This window comes from Neofelis nebulosa, chromosome 6, assembly GCF_028018385.1.
Source record: "Neofelis nebulosa isolate mNeoNeb1 chromosome 6, mNeoNeb1.pri, whole genome shotgun sequence".
NCBI lineage: Eukaryota > Metazoa > Chordata > Mammalia > Carnivora > Felidae > Neofelis > Neofelis nebulosa.
Genome location: NC_080787.1, coordinates 106797126 through 106809554, shown reverse-complemented (window position 1 = coordinate 106809554; position 12429 = coordinate 106797126).

Genomic DNA, 12429 nt, shown 5'->3' with positions numbered 1-12429 from the left:
TTATCCAGAGATATTCAGAAGGAACTGAACGTTGGGTCTGGGGATCTATAAAAACATGAGGGCTGAAGACATTATTTTGAAAAACGTCATTGTTATCCACCCTTAGGTAATGGAGAAATGTGTAGATGAGTATTTTGCAAAGCCCATAACTTGGACTAATAGTCTCGTGAGATGCTTTGGAGAAAATGGAACCAGGATTAGATAAAATAAAGGAATACCATATGCATTACTCCCTCCTTGGGAAACTTGTAAATGACATTAACATGTTAAAAGTGCTGATAATGGGGCGCCTGGGTGGCTTAGTCAGCTAAGCGTCTGACTTCAGCTCAGGTCATGATCTCGCGGTCCTGTGAGTTCGAGCCCCGCATCGGGCTCTGTGCTGACAGCTCAGAGCCTGGAGCCTGTTTCGGATTCTGTGTCTCCCTCTCTCTCTGACCCTCCCCTGTTCATGCTCTGTCTCTGTCTCAAAAATAAATAAACGCTAAAAAAAAAAAATTATAAATAAATAAATAAATAAAAGTGCTGATAATTCCTACATTTGGGCAGGATAGAGGAAGAGAACCAGAAGATGTTTATTAAGGAAGCCAAAAGAACAAAAAATTGCAAGAAGATAGATATGAAGATCATTTGTATCAATCCTGGAAGTCCCAAACGTTAAGAACTGGCAGAGAGAGTGTCTTGCTCAGTTTGTTGTTCCAGGACCCAGCAGAGACCATGGCATATTTTATGAATATTTGGCAGATTAACCAGTGAATAAAAACATGTAATTCCTCATGCGATTCCACTTAACATTCTACTAAATGCCTATAAAGATAGAGAAAAAATGGCAATTATACAAACAATTCAGACAAAAGAACATCATTCCATCTGAAGAAAGTTTCATAAAATACACGTAGTATAGAAGCATGTTCTTAGACTCTATAGCCGTGATTCTCAGTAGAAAGAAGGGAGGGCATTTTTGCTCCCCAAAGAACACTTAGCAACTTCTAAAGACGTTTTTGGTTGCCACACTCTACTTACATCTACTGGATAGAGACCAGGAGACTGCTAAACATGCTGCCAGGACAGCCCCACAGCAATGAATATTCCAGTACAAAATGTCTGTGGCACAGCAGTGGAGAAATCCTGCTCCACAGTGTACAACACAGCCACACATACAGAACAACAAGGATGAGTCCAAATTCGGGGTAGCAAAAGCCTTTGATTTACTCTTCTTTGTCTGATCCAAACTCTGGCCACAAAAATTACACAGATCAGAAAAAACATCTGACTTTTTTTTTCCAGGCTGCCAAAGGTCATTTTTCAAGACAGCCAGAGCCTCGCCATTTATCTGTTCTAGGGCTTCTACCCACAAAGCTATCAGAGGTATATGTTGGGGAGCACTGACTGAGATGCTTTTCCCCTAAAAAAAAAAAAATACTAAGCCCATCCTTTCCAGACTAATCACCGTTAGACACAAACATCCTAAGATCCGTGCAAATCAATCTGCCTTTGGTTCTAGAGCCAAAGGATGGCAGGGTCTGGACTTAGGGGAAGAGCAATCCAGGTTAATGGAGACAAGAAAACATGTTTTGGAAAATACCAGGTCTGGATGAATCTACTTCTGTGTGAGAATGATAAAGAGAGAAAGCCAGTAGGAAAAAGAAAAGGTAATGTTTAATAAACTAGGCTTGATGTCTTCAAAAACATGAAGAAGGAAATGGCCTCTGGAGTAAGACAGCAAAGATAAACGGTATTAGGTAAGGGCAGACACAAAGCAATCTGACTAAAATAATGAAAAAAAAAAAAAATGCAAGAAAAACCCCAGAGCGAGAGTGGAACTAAAGTTCCCATTACAAACAGCAAAAATGGATATGACCAAATCCAATTGGTAATAACGATAGCAGATTTGAGAACCCTTAAATCCAAAGGTAAAACACATAAACCAAAGTGACAGGAAAATGTATAGACCTGGGAGGAAAGGAAATAAAGATCTAATGCAAGACAACTCTGACATAACTAAAAGAAACTAACACAGAAAAATCTGCCTAAGGTGAGAAAGAAAACCAAATTTATAGCTCTAAAAGCTTCACTAAATATCAGGTTAAAAATAATAAAATAAGATTCATTCTGGAAATAGGGGAAATCTGAGATTATATAATAATATATGAATGCTGAAAGCATCAATGAAAAGGAATCATTTGCCTACAAAGGACTAAAAATCAGGCTGACATTAGACTTCCTGAATCATACTAAAGACCACAGGAAAACAGAGCGGGATGCCTACATATGTGCATATCTGTGAAAAGTAATAAGAGAAAATATACCAAAACAGAATTATGGTGAGAAAATTTTGCTTGCCTTATCTGTGCAAAGTAAGTATATAAAAGAATAAGAAAATACATGATTTTCATATCTTAATAAACAAAATTGAATTAACAGTTATACATTGAAAAGAATAACTCTTTTCCAATATTATTACTGATATTTGTATACATTATATTTTAATCATCATGTCTGTCCCCTCTGTTTGTAATGACTTCACCCCTTCTCTCCTTTTTCCAGCTCAGTTGCAGTGTTGTTTTGGTAAATCAGTCCTCTGAGGAAAAAAGAAAGTCCTGATTTGCCAATTACCATGGTGTTGATATTCCCACCATGGCCAATTTCAAGCTGCCAAAGGTTTAACAACCAGCTGTCAAGATTCCTGAATATTTAATCATGGAGCTGGGAAGATCCACCTGGATCGTACCACAAAGGCCTGTTACCTTCTCTGATGAAGTAGCTCCTCGTTCGCCACATTTCATTATAGCCAGGGAGGTGGGATTTGGCCCAGAATCTGGAGTCTTTAACAGAAAGTCTCCTGGCTTTTCCATACTAAGATGGAAAAGGTCCTTGGAAAAGACCAGCAAATACACACATTTTATTGCTGGCGTTTGACCTCAAACCTTGGAATGGAATCGCAAAGTCCGGTAAGCTAGAATGGAACCCAAATGAGTCACAAAACTCTTTGTGAATCCCAGGCCTAGATAAATATGTGTCAAATATTTACCTTTGCTCCTTTCCCTAAACACACAAGCTAAGTTTAATATCTGTCCATCTTAATAGTACGATAAAGCCCAGAAAGATCATTTCAAGGCCTAGAACAGCAAACCAACGCATCCCGTCAAGTATTCCTGGACTGCAGACTTCATTCTGATTACTAGTGGGTTTCTGAGGAGATTAGAAAAGGAAACACGTTTTCAAAGGAGAGAAGACATTGGATCCCTGTATGATACTGACATAGAAGGAGAGAAGCCCAAATCCCAACAAACTTGAAAGCATTTGCAAATATCTGAGATTCTAACTCCTTTGCTCATCACACCCAAAGTTCTGTCCTTTGTACCCCTGGCACCATGCCGTCTCTAAGGAATTCCTGTTGTCCCTGATCTGAAGCAATCAGGCCTCTAGGTGGGATGGAGGGATGACTGGTGTGGGTAGAAAATAGCCTTGAACTCTTACTAGAGGCTGGTAGTCGCTCTGGCAGGGTTCAGCAAACTTTTGCTTAAAGGGCCAGGTAATAAATATTTTAGACATACAGACAGTCGTCTCTGCAGAGACTAAAGCTGCATAGTTCCTGTTTCATAACAATTATGTTCTCTCCATTTTAAGTAGTGCTATGTCAGAAAAGAAAAAATATTAATAATGATATTGAGTAGAACCTCAGTATTTTGATCATCCCACCAAAATCAACACAACAATAAGAACGACAGGATCGCAAGAGTCACCATTCTCTTCAACGTTGTAAAACAGCAATATTTACAAATTCGCCTCATTGTTAACCTAGCAGTTAGGACCACCAGTTTTGGACAGAAGAAAGCCAAGCAAACGTTTTCGTGTTATGTCAGCACCTTAAATTATGTACCGTATGGGATTCTATTTTTAATGCGCAATCTGTGAAAGCAAGATTTACTTAAATTAAACTTTATTTTGGATGCAGGCTTACCATTTCAATGACCATTTGAGAATGTGGGGCATTTTATACATGTTCCAAAAGCTCTCTTTCCCACATCAAGTCTGTTCAGCTGAATTAACCATTGCAACCAAGTCAATCCAGTATTTGCAGCTGTCTTAACAACCAAACCAAAATGCTACGTGGTCAATCAGTTGATCAATGCCTAATTGATCGTGAAGATAGCCCGAAATATCAGTCAATTTGTTAACTGTGTGGAGATATAGACAGAATCCGTAAGCAAATTGGAGCAAGGAAATTAAAAGAATGTAATCAAAATTGCTCTGATCAAAGGGACTATTTGGCTGAAGGAGGACTAAATTTTATTCCATTTTTTTTTCTCTTGGAAAATCCTGACACTTTTATGCTTAGAATTCTTGACCCTTGTTAACTACCTCCAACAACCTCTTATATGGAACTTGTTTGAAATATGCTCTCCCTCAACCCTCCATCAACATCACTACATTTAATAAAATAAAAGTATGAAATAGTGTGTTTTCTGAAGTAGACACAGATAGCAAGGTTGTTTAACCAATCATTTTTCATACACAATATTGTCCATATCAATAGACTACATAAAAAGAATGGTACAAGAAAGCAAAGGGGAGAGAAAACTACAGAAGAAGATGAATATTAAAACCAACTTTTAAGAAAGAACATAGAAAAGTAGATAAGGGCTTGAGAACACAACTTCAAACATAATTTAAAAGTTAAATTTTCCAGGGCACGTGGGTGGCTCAGTCAGTTAAGCTTATGACTCTTGATTTCTGCTCAGATCATGATCTCATGGTTCTTGAGATGACCCCTACGTCAGCACAGAGCCTGCTTGGAATTCTCTCTCTCTCCCCCTTCCCCTCTCCCTCTCTCTCTCGCTGCCCTCCTCCTCTCATTCTCTCTCTCTCTGTCTTTCAAAACAAATAAATAAGCATTAAAAAAAATAAAAGTTCAAATTTACTAATTCATTCAGTTTAGTATAAATAAATACTATATGTGTGTCTAACATATACAAAATTAAATGACACTAAAATTATGTGTATATATATATATATATATATGTTTACATGTGTTTTATTTTATAAGTGTCTATATGATTTCAAACAAATAGATTATTTTGCAGACAGTATACAGATGCTTTGGTTGATACTTTTTTAGGCTTATATGAAAAATATTTACGGCCATGAGTATGCAAGTAGATAATATAATACCATAAAAAGTTTTACGGATTAGTGTTAAAGTCCTAAGGCAAAGGAGCTTTATAAAGCCCTTTAACACCTTCTTTCATTCATGATTTCATTTGAGCCTCACAGCCCTGCTGATCAAGAATTAGCATCAGTCATATTTTAGAGATGAAGCACCTGTAGGTCAAATGGATGAGGTGACATTCCTGAGATCACACTAATAGCTAACGGGTGCAATTGACATATCATCAAGCTGTTCTGACCTTTTCCACGAACAATTCTGCTTTCTACCGTATCAACACTGAGATGTAAAAAACAAGGTGTTTTTTTTTTGTTTTACAAACGAGCAATCCTTCCCCTGAAACTTGCTGAAAATGTGTATAAACATTGATTATAATGTGCATGTTTCTCAAGAAAAGTCAGAATAAGTGAAGCCACCCCAGTGAATTAAATGTCTTTGACTGTAGAACAATATGAGACCCCCACCCCAGCCTCAGTCTCATTTGAATTCATGTTTTAAGAACTTAATTGCCTGTTTGTCCAGACACACTGTGCTAACCACAGGGGAAGGAAGCCAGACTTGCTTCTGTTTCAGCCTGGGTGATATGGTGCAGTAATTCCTTGCCGTTTTAGAACTGTAATTTAAAATTATCAATATTTAATAGCTGAGGTGGACTGGCACACATATTTTCTTTGACCTAGGTTTTCCTCTTCTCTTCTTCTTTAGCCCTGCCCTGACCAGAAGACCGGGAATTAAGCATAAATTTTGAAACATAAGGAAGAGCATCAAGTCTAGATGTTTACCACCAGTGGGGTCTGTAGCTATTCAGCACTAAGAATGAGGAACAACTGAGAGAGAATTTCCAGTAACTTTAAAAAATGTGGATAGATAAGTTTTCTCTCTGAAACCTGCATCTGAATAGTGCGAGAATCACAAATACTAAAAAACAAGCCAGCTGATTTGGGCTGCAGTGGGGAAGAAAGACACTGTCTGATTCTCCACCCTTTCCTTTGTCCTTTACCAACTGCCTTCAAATGCAGCTCATTTCCCACTTCACATCTTTATGATAATTCAAATTCTGTGGCGTTTATTGAGTGTCTGTGATCTGCCAGGCATTGGGAAAAGCACTCCACATAGTTCATTATTATTGAGCTGTTCAAGTCTATCTTTCTTCATTTTACAAATGAACAAGCATACGTAGAGTCCTTCAATATTAGTCCTAGATTTTAGCATTACTCTTTCTCCCCTATCTTTTTTTTTTTTTAATCATTTTGTTTTGCTTCGTATCAATGTTTTCTTTCCACAGGTCACAATTTCTTCAGTATTTATTATACTCCACACCCAATATGAATACCTTATAGACATTATCTTATGTCAAGACATTAACTTACCATTAAGTAGGCATCATTACTCCCACTGTGCAAGTAGGAAAGTTAAGACAATAAGATGCCATTCATCAGAGGTCACACATTCATTCGGTGGCAGAGTGGGATCTGAAATCCAGATCTGTCTGATTTCAGATCACAGGCCTTATAACTTGTAACCAATGAGGTTCTGCTTTGTTATCATATACATAAAGACAACACATATAAATAGGGATTCAAATTATACACTCATGGTGGATATTCCCTCTAATGGTTTGTACAGAAGAGGAATAATTGGTCTAACTTTCTTGTACACATTACCCTCCCCATCTTACCCATGGCTCCAGCCATTGCCCCTGTGAATGTCTTTATTTCTTTATATTTACACTAAAAAATTCATCAGGCTAACATTCATAGGACATTAACTTTGCACTCCCCTGGAGAGGGATAAGAGAAAAGCATTTCTTCCTGTCAAGCTAAAGCATATTTCAGTTGGTGCATGTAACAGATAAAACAACAACAACAACAACAACAAAACTCAAATTCTTCCATACTTGTCCCATTTTCTTTCTCTTCTTTTGAATCTGGGCTGGCCTATTGTTTTGATCAATAGAGCATGAAGAAAGTCATGTTATGCTATTTCTAGGCTCAGCCTTTAAGAGAACTGGGTGCTTATCTGTCTTGTTGTCTTAAAGCCCTGAGACACAATGGGAGAAGTCTACCCTGCCAGAGAAACTTCATGGAAAGGCCTTGAGGTGAAAAGGAGACACGGACTCAGCTGAACCCAGTCTTCCACCTATTCCCACCTGTTTTCAGGCAGGGAGTCTCTTAAATCATGTTCCCGGGAAATGGATTCTGAGATCTGAAATTTATGTGCAGGAGACTATTGGGAAGTTCTCCCAAGAACAACATCTGTAAGGCATAAGCGAAGCAGGCTGGGCAGAGGGAGAAGTTAAATGGTGATACAATTGCAACAGTTGAGCTATGGAAATAGGATGGCCCCTGACGTTGTCGTATCTTGAGCCAGAGAGGTGGAACTTTTATGCTTCAGCATGGAGGAGTGTTTAGATTCAGGCTATGTCCATGCATGCAGTAGGGGGTGTGCCCTTAGACAAGAACACTCAGTCCTGAAGAGTTCTGGGCAATGTACCACCGCATCCACTAAATGGAGTCCCAGTGAAAAGCATTCTTCAATTGATTGACTATAATTCATGGGAATCTCAAGAAAACTGCTCTGGCAGAAAAGGTATAAGCCTTTAACTCAGCTAGAAATCAGACAAAAAGGAGCTTAATTTTGCAAAAGAAAAAAAAAAGTTAAAATAAACATTGTTTTTTTTCAAACTCTTTCCATGAAGCCCCCATTACCTTGATTCCAAAACCAAACAGAGACCACACTAAAAAGGAGAACTATAGACCAATTTCCCTGATGAACATGGATGCAAAAATCCTCAGCAAGATATTAGCCAACTGGATCCAACGATACATTAAAAAAATTATTCACCATGACCAAGTGGGTTTTATACCTGGGATGCAGGGCTGGCTCAATATCCACAAAACAATTAATGTGATTCATCACATCAGTAAAATAAAGGACAAAAACCATATGATCATCTCACTAGATGCAGAGAAAGCATTTGACAAAATACAGCATCCTTTCTTGATAAAAACCCTCAAGAAAGTAGGGATAGAAGAAGCATACCTCGAGATCATAAAAGCCATGTGTGAATAACCCAATGCTAATATCATCCTCAATGGGGAAAAACTGAGAGCTTTCCCCCTAAGGTCGAGAATAAGACAGGGATGTCCACTCTCACCACTGTTATTCAATATGGTATTGGAAGTCTTAGCTTCTGCTATCAGACAACAAAGAAATAAAAGGCATCCAAATCGTCCAGGAAGATGTCAAACTTTCACTCTTCGCAGATGACATGATACTCTATATGGAAAACCCAAAAGATTCCACCAAAAAAACTGCTAGAACTGATTCACGAATTCAGCAAAGTTGCAGGATATAAAATCAACGCACAGAAATCAGTTGCATTCCATACACCAACAATGAAGCGACAGAAAGAGAAATCAAGGAATCTATCCCATTTATAGTTGCACCAAAAACCATAAAATACCTAGCAATAAATCTAACCAAAGAGGTGAAACATCTATACACTGAAAACTACAGAAAGCTTATGAAAGAAATTGAAGAAGACACACACACACACACACACACACACACACACAAATGGAAAAAGATTCCATGCTCCTGGATAGGAAGAACAAATATTGTTAAAATGCCAATACTACCCAAAGCAATCTACATAGTCAGTGCAATCCCTATCAAAATAACACCAGCGTTCTTCACGGAGCTGGAACAAACAATCCTAAAATTTGTATGGAATAAGAAAAGACCCCGAATAGTCAAAGCAATAGTGAAAAAGAAAACCAAAGCAGGAGGCATTACAATTCCAGACTTCAAGCTATACTACAAAGCTGATATCATCAAGACAGTATGGTACTGGCACAAGAACAGACACTCAGATCAATGGGAACAGAATAGAGAACCCAGAAATGGACCCACAAACGTATGGCCAACTAATCTTTGACAAAGCAGGAAAGAATAGCCAATGGAATAAAGACAGTCTCTTCAGCAAGTGGTGCTGGGAAAATTGGACAGCGACGTGCAGAAGAATGAACCTGGACCACTTTCTTACACCATACACAAAAATAAACTCAAAATGGATGAGAGACCTCAATGTAAGACAGGAAGCCATCAAAATCCTCAAGGAGAAAGCAGGCAAAAACCTTTTTGATCTTGGCCGCAGCAACTTCTTTCTTACTCAACACGCCTCCAGAGGCAAGGGAAACAAAAGCAAAAATGAACTATTGGGACCTCATCAAAATAAAAAGCTTCTGTACAGTGAAGGAAACAATCAGCAAAACTAAAAGGCAACCGACAACCGACAGAATGGGAGAAGATATTTGCAAATGACATATGAGATAAAGGGTTAGTATCCAAAATCAGTAAGGAACTTATCAAACTCAACACCCAAAAAACAATGAATCCGATGAAGAAACGGGCAAAAGACATGAATAGACATTTCTCCAAAGAAGACATCCAGATGGCCAACCGACACGTGAAAAAATGCTCAACTTCACTCATCATCAGGGAAATACAAATCAAAACCACAATGAGTACCACCTTACACCTGTCAGAATAGCTAACATTAACATCTCAGGCAACCACAGATGATAGTGAGGATGCGGAGAAAGAGGATCTGTTTTGCACTGCTGGTGGGAATGCAAACTGGTGCAGCCACTCTGGAAAACAGCATGGAGGTTCCTCAAAAAATTAAAAATAGAACTACCCTACGACCCAGCAATTGCACTACTAGGTATTTATCCAAGGGATACAGGTGTGCCGTTTCGAAGGGACACATGCACCCCCGTGTTTATAGCAACACTATCAACAACAGCCGAAGTATGGAAAGAGCCCAAATGTCCATCGATGGATGAATGGATAAAGAAGATGTGGTATATCTATATATCTATCTATCTATATAGATAGATAGATATACACAATGGAGTATTACTCGGCGATCAAAAAGAATGAAATCTTGCCATTTGCAACTATGTGGATAGAACTAGAGGGTATTATGCTAAGTGAAATTAGAGAAAGACAAACAGCATATGACTTCACTCATATGAGGACTTTAAGACAGAGAACAGAGGAACCTAAGGGAAAGGGAAGCAAAAATAATATAAAAACAGGGAGGGGGCAAAACAGAAGAGACTCTTAAATATGGAGAACAAAAAGAGGGTTACAAGAGGGGTTGTAGGAGGGGGGATGGGCTAAATGGGTAAGGGGCACTAAGCAATCTACTCCTGAAATCATTGTTGCACTATATGTTAACTAATTTGGATGTAAATTTAAAAAAATTAAATTAAAATTAAAAAAAATTTAATTAATTATTAAAAAATAAAATAAAATAAAATAAAATAAGAAAATAAACATCGTTTTGCTTCTTCCAGGCTTTCTAAATATTAGAAATACTAAGTGTGAATCCAAAGAAATTAGCCATGTGATCTCAGGCAAGTCACTTAGAGAACAATAGTCTGAATTTACATCCTGCCAAGAACCTTGCACTGGGGACATACTAAGGAGAAGGCTGCCACCACCCTCAGGAAGCTCAGGGAAATGAAGTCAGTGACCCTCTCAGACTTTCAGAGGTATCCCTTGTAAAATGGAAACAATTCTATCTGCCTAAATCCTATGCTAAAGTTTTGCCAACAGTACATAATTGATATGTGCAAAATTCTACACAATGATAAAGGACTAAAGAAAGTTAAGGTACTGGGGTACCTGGGTGGCTCAGTTGGTGGAGCGTCCGACCTCGGTTCAGGTCATGATCTTGCAGTCTGTGAGTTCAAGCCTTGCGTTTTGCTCTGCGCTGACAGCTCAGAGCCTGGAGCCTGCTTTGGATTTTGTGTCTCCCTTTCTCTCTGCCCCTCCCCTACTCATGCTCTGTCTCTCTGTCTCTCTCTCTCTCTCTCTCCTTCAAAAATAAACATTAGGGGCTCCTGGGTGGCTCAGTCGGTTAAGCGGCCGACTTCGGCTCAGGTCATGATCTCGTGGTCCGTGAGTTCGAGCCCCGCGTCGGGCTCTGTGCTGACAGCTCGGAGCCTGGAGCCTGGAGCCTGTTTCGGATTCTGTGTCTCCCTCTCTCTGACCCTCTCCCATTCATGCTCTGTCTCTCTCTGTCTCAAAAATAAATAAACATTAAAAAAAAATTAAAAAAAATAAACATTAAATAAATTTTAAAAAAAGAAAGTAAAGGTATTTTTAATAATAATGAATTTTCCTTGTTGTCAAATATCTCATAGAAAAACATTCAATCAAAGTGAGTGTGTATTTGTATTTATTATCAAGCTTCCACTTGAAAATAAACGTTAACGTTCAGGTTATAAAAAATGAAAAAAACAACTTTTAAAAAATGACTTTTATTTATGAGTCTGTGCAAATCAGTTTTCATTGTTCTCTCTTTTCTACAGAAGTGTAGTCTCTTTAAATATGCATTGCTAGCATGTACATTATAGTTTTGCAAAACGTCCTAAATTAAAACTGACAAGATTCTTCTTGCAAAACCTATTCTGATAGCCCATTCCTGACACCCACAGTCTTCAAACTAATGTTAGTGGAAAGGTGAGAAAGTCAAATTAATATCAGTCTACTAAGAATATCTTGTCCAAAATCCTTCCAATTCCAGAGTTCTTTTATTAGATTTTGCCTCCGTTTTTGTCCTAATTGAATGTACGGAGAATCAGTTAAAGAAGTATATAGACAAAATGAAATAAAATAAAATAAAAAGTCTGACTATGTTAAACTAATAAGAAAACCTTCGTTCCATCTGCCTCTGATTTTCTAGATAGACAATTTACGAAGCAGGGATCACAGGCTAGGCTGCATATAATATTATTGTCAAAATTGCGGGAGAAGGGATTGTTTTTTATGTATTTATTTATTTATTTATTTTGCAAATTAATTGTCAATTTCAAATGGCCTAAAGCAGCCCTGAGCCCTTGTTACACTTTTAATTTACATTAAATTATTAGATTGCATGTCTTGATGAAATGGGTGCCTTCACTTCAGTCAAGCAAGAAGGAAACTATTGCTTTTTTCTGGGTCCATGTTCCCATTTTGCTCCCATGAAATAGTCTTAAAAAGCTACTGCCTGCTTTCCTCTTGTTGCCATCAATCAACAAGAACATGGTTTTGCAACAGATTCAACTAAAATGAAATGACTCCATCCAAGAGCTCTACTCATTTGACCAGTAAAAAAAAAATTAATGTTTATTTTTGAGGGTGGGGGAGGGGCAGAGAGGGAGGAAGACAGATCCAAGCAGGTTCTGTGTGCTCAGTGCAAAGCC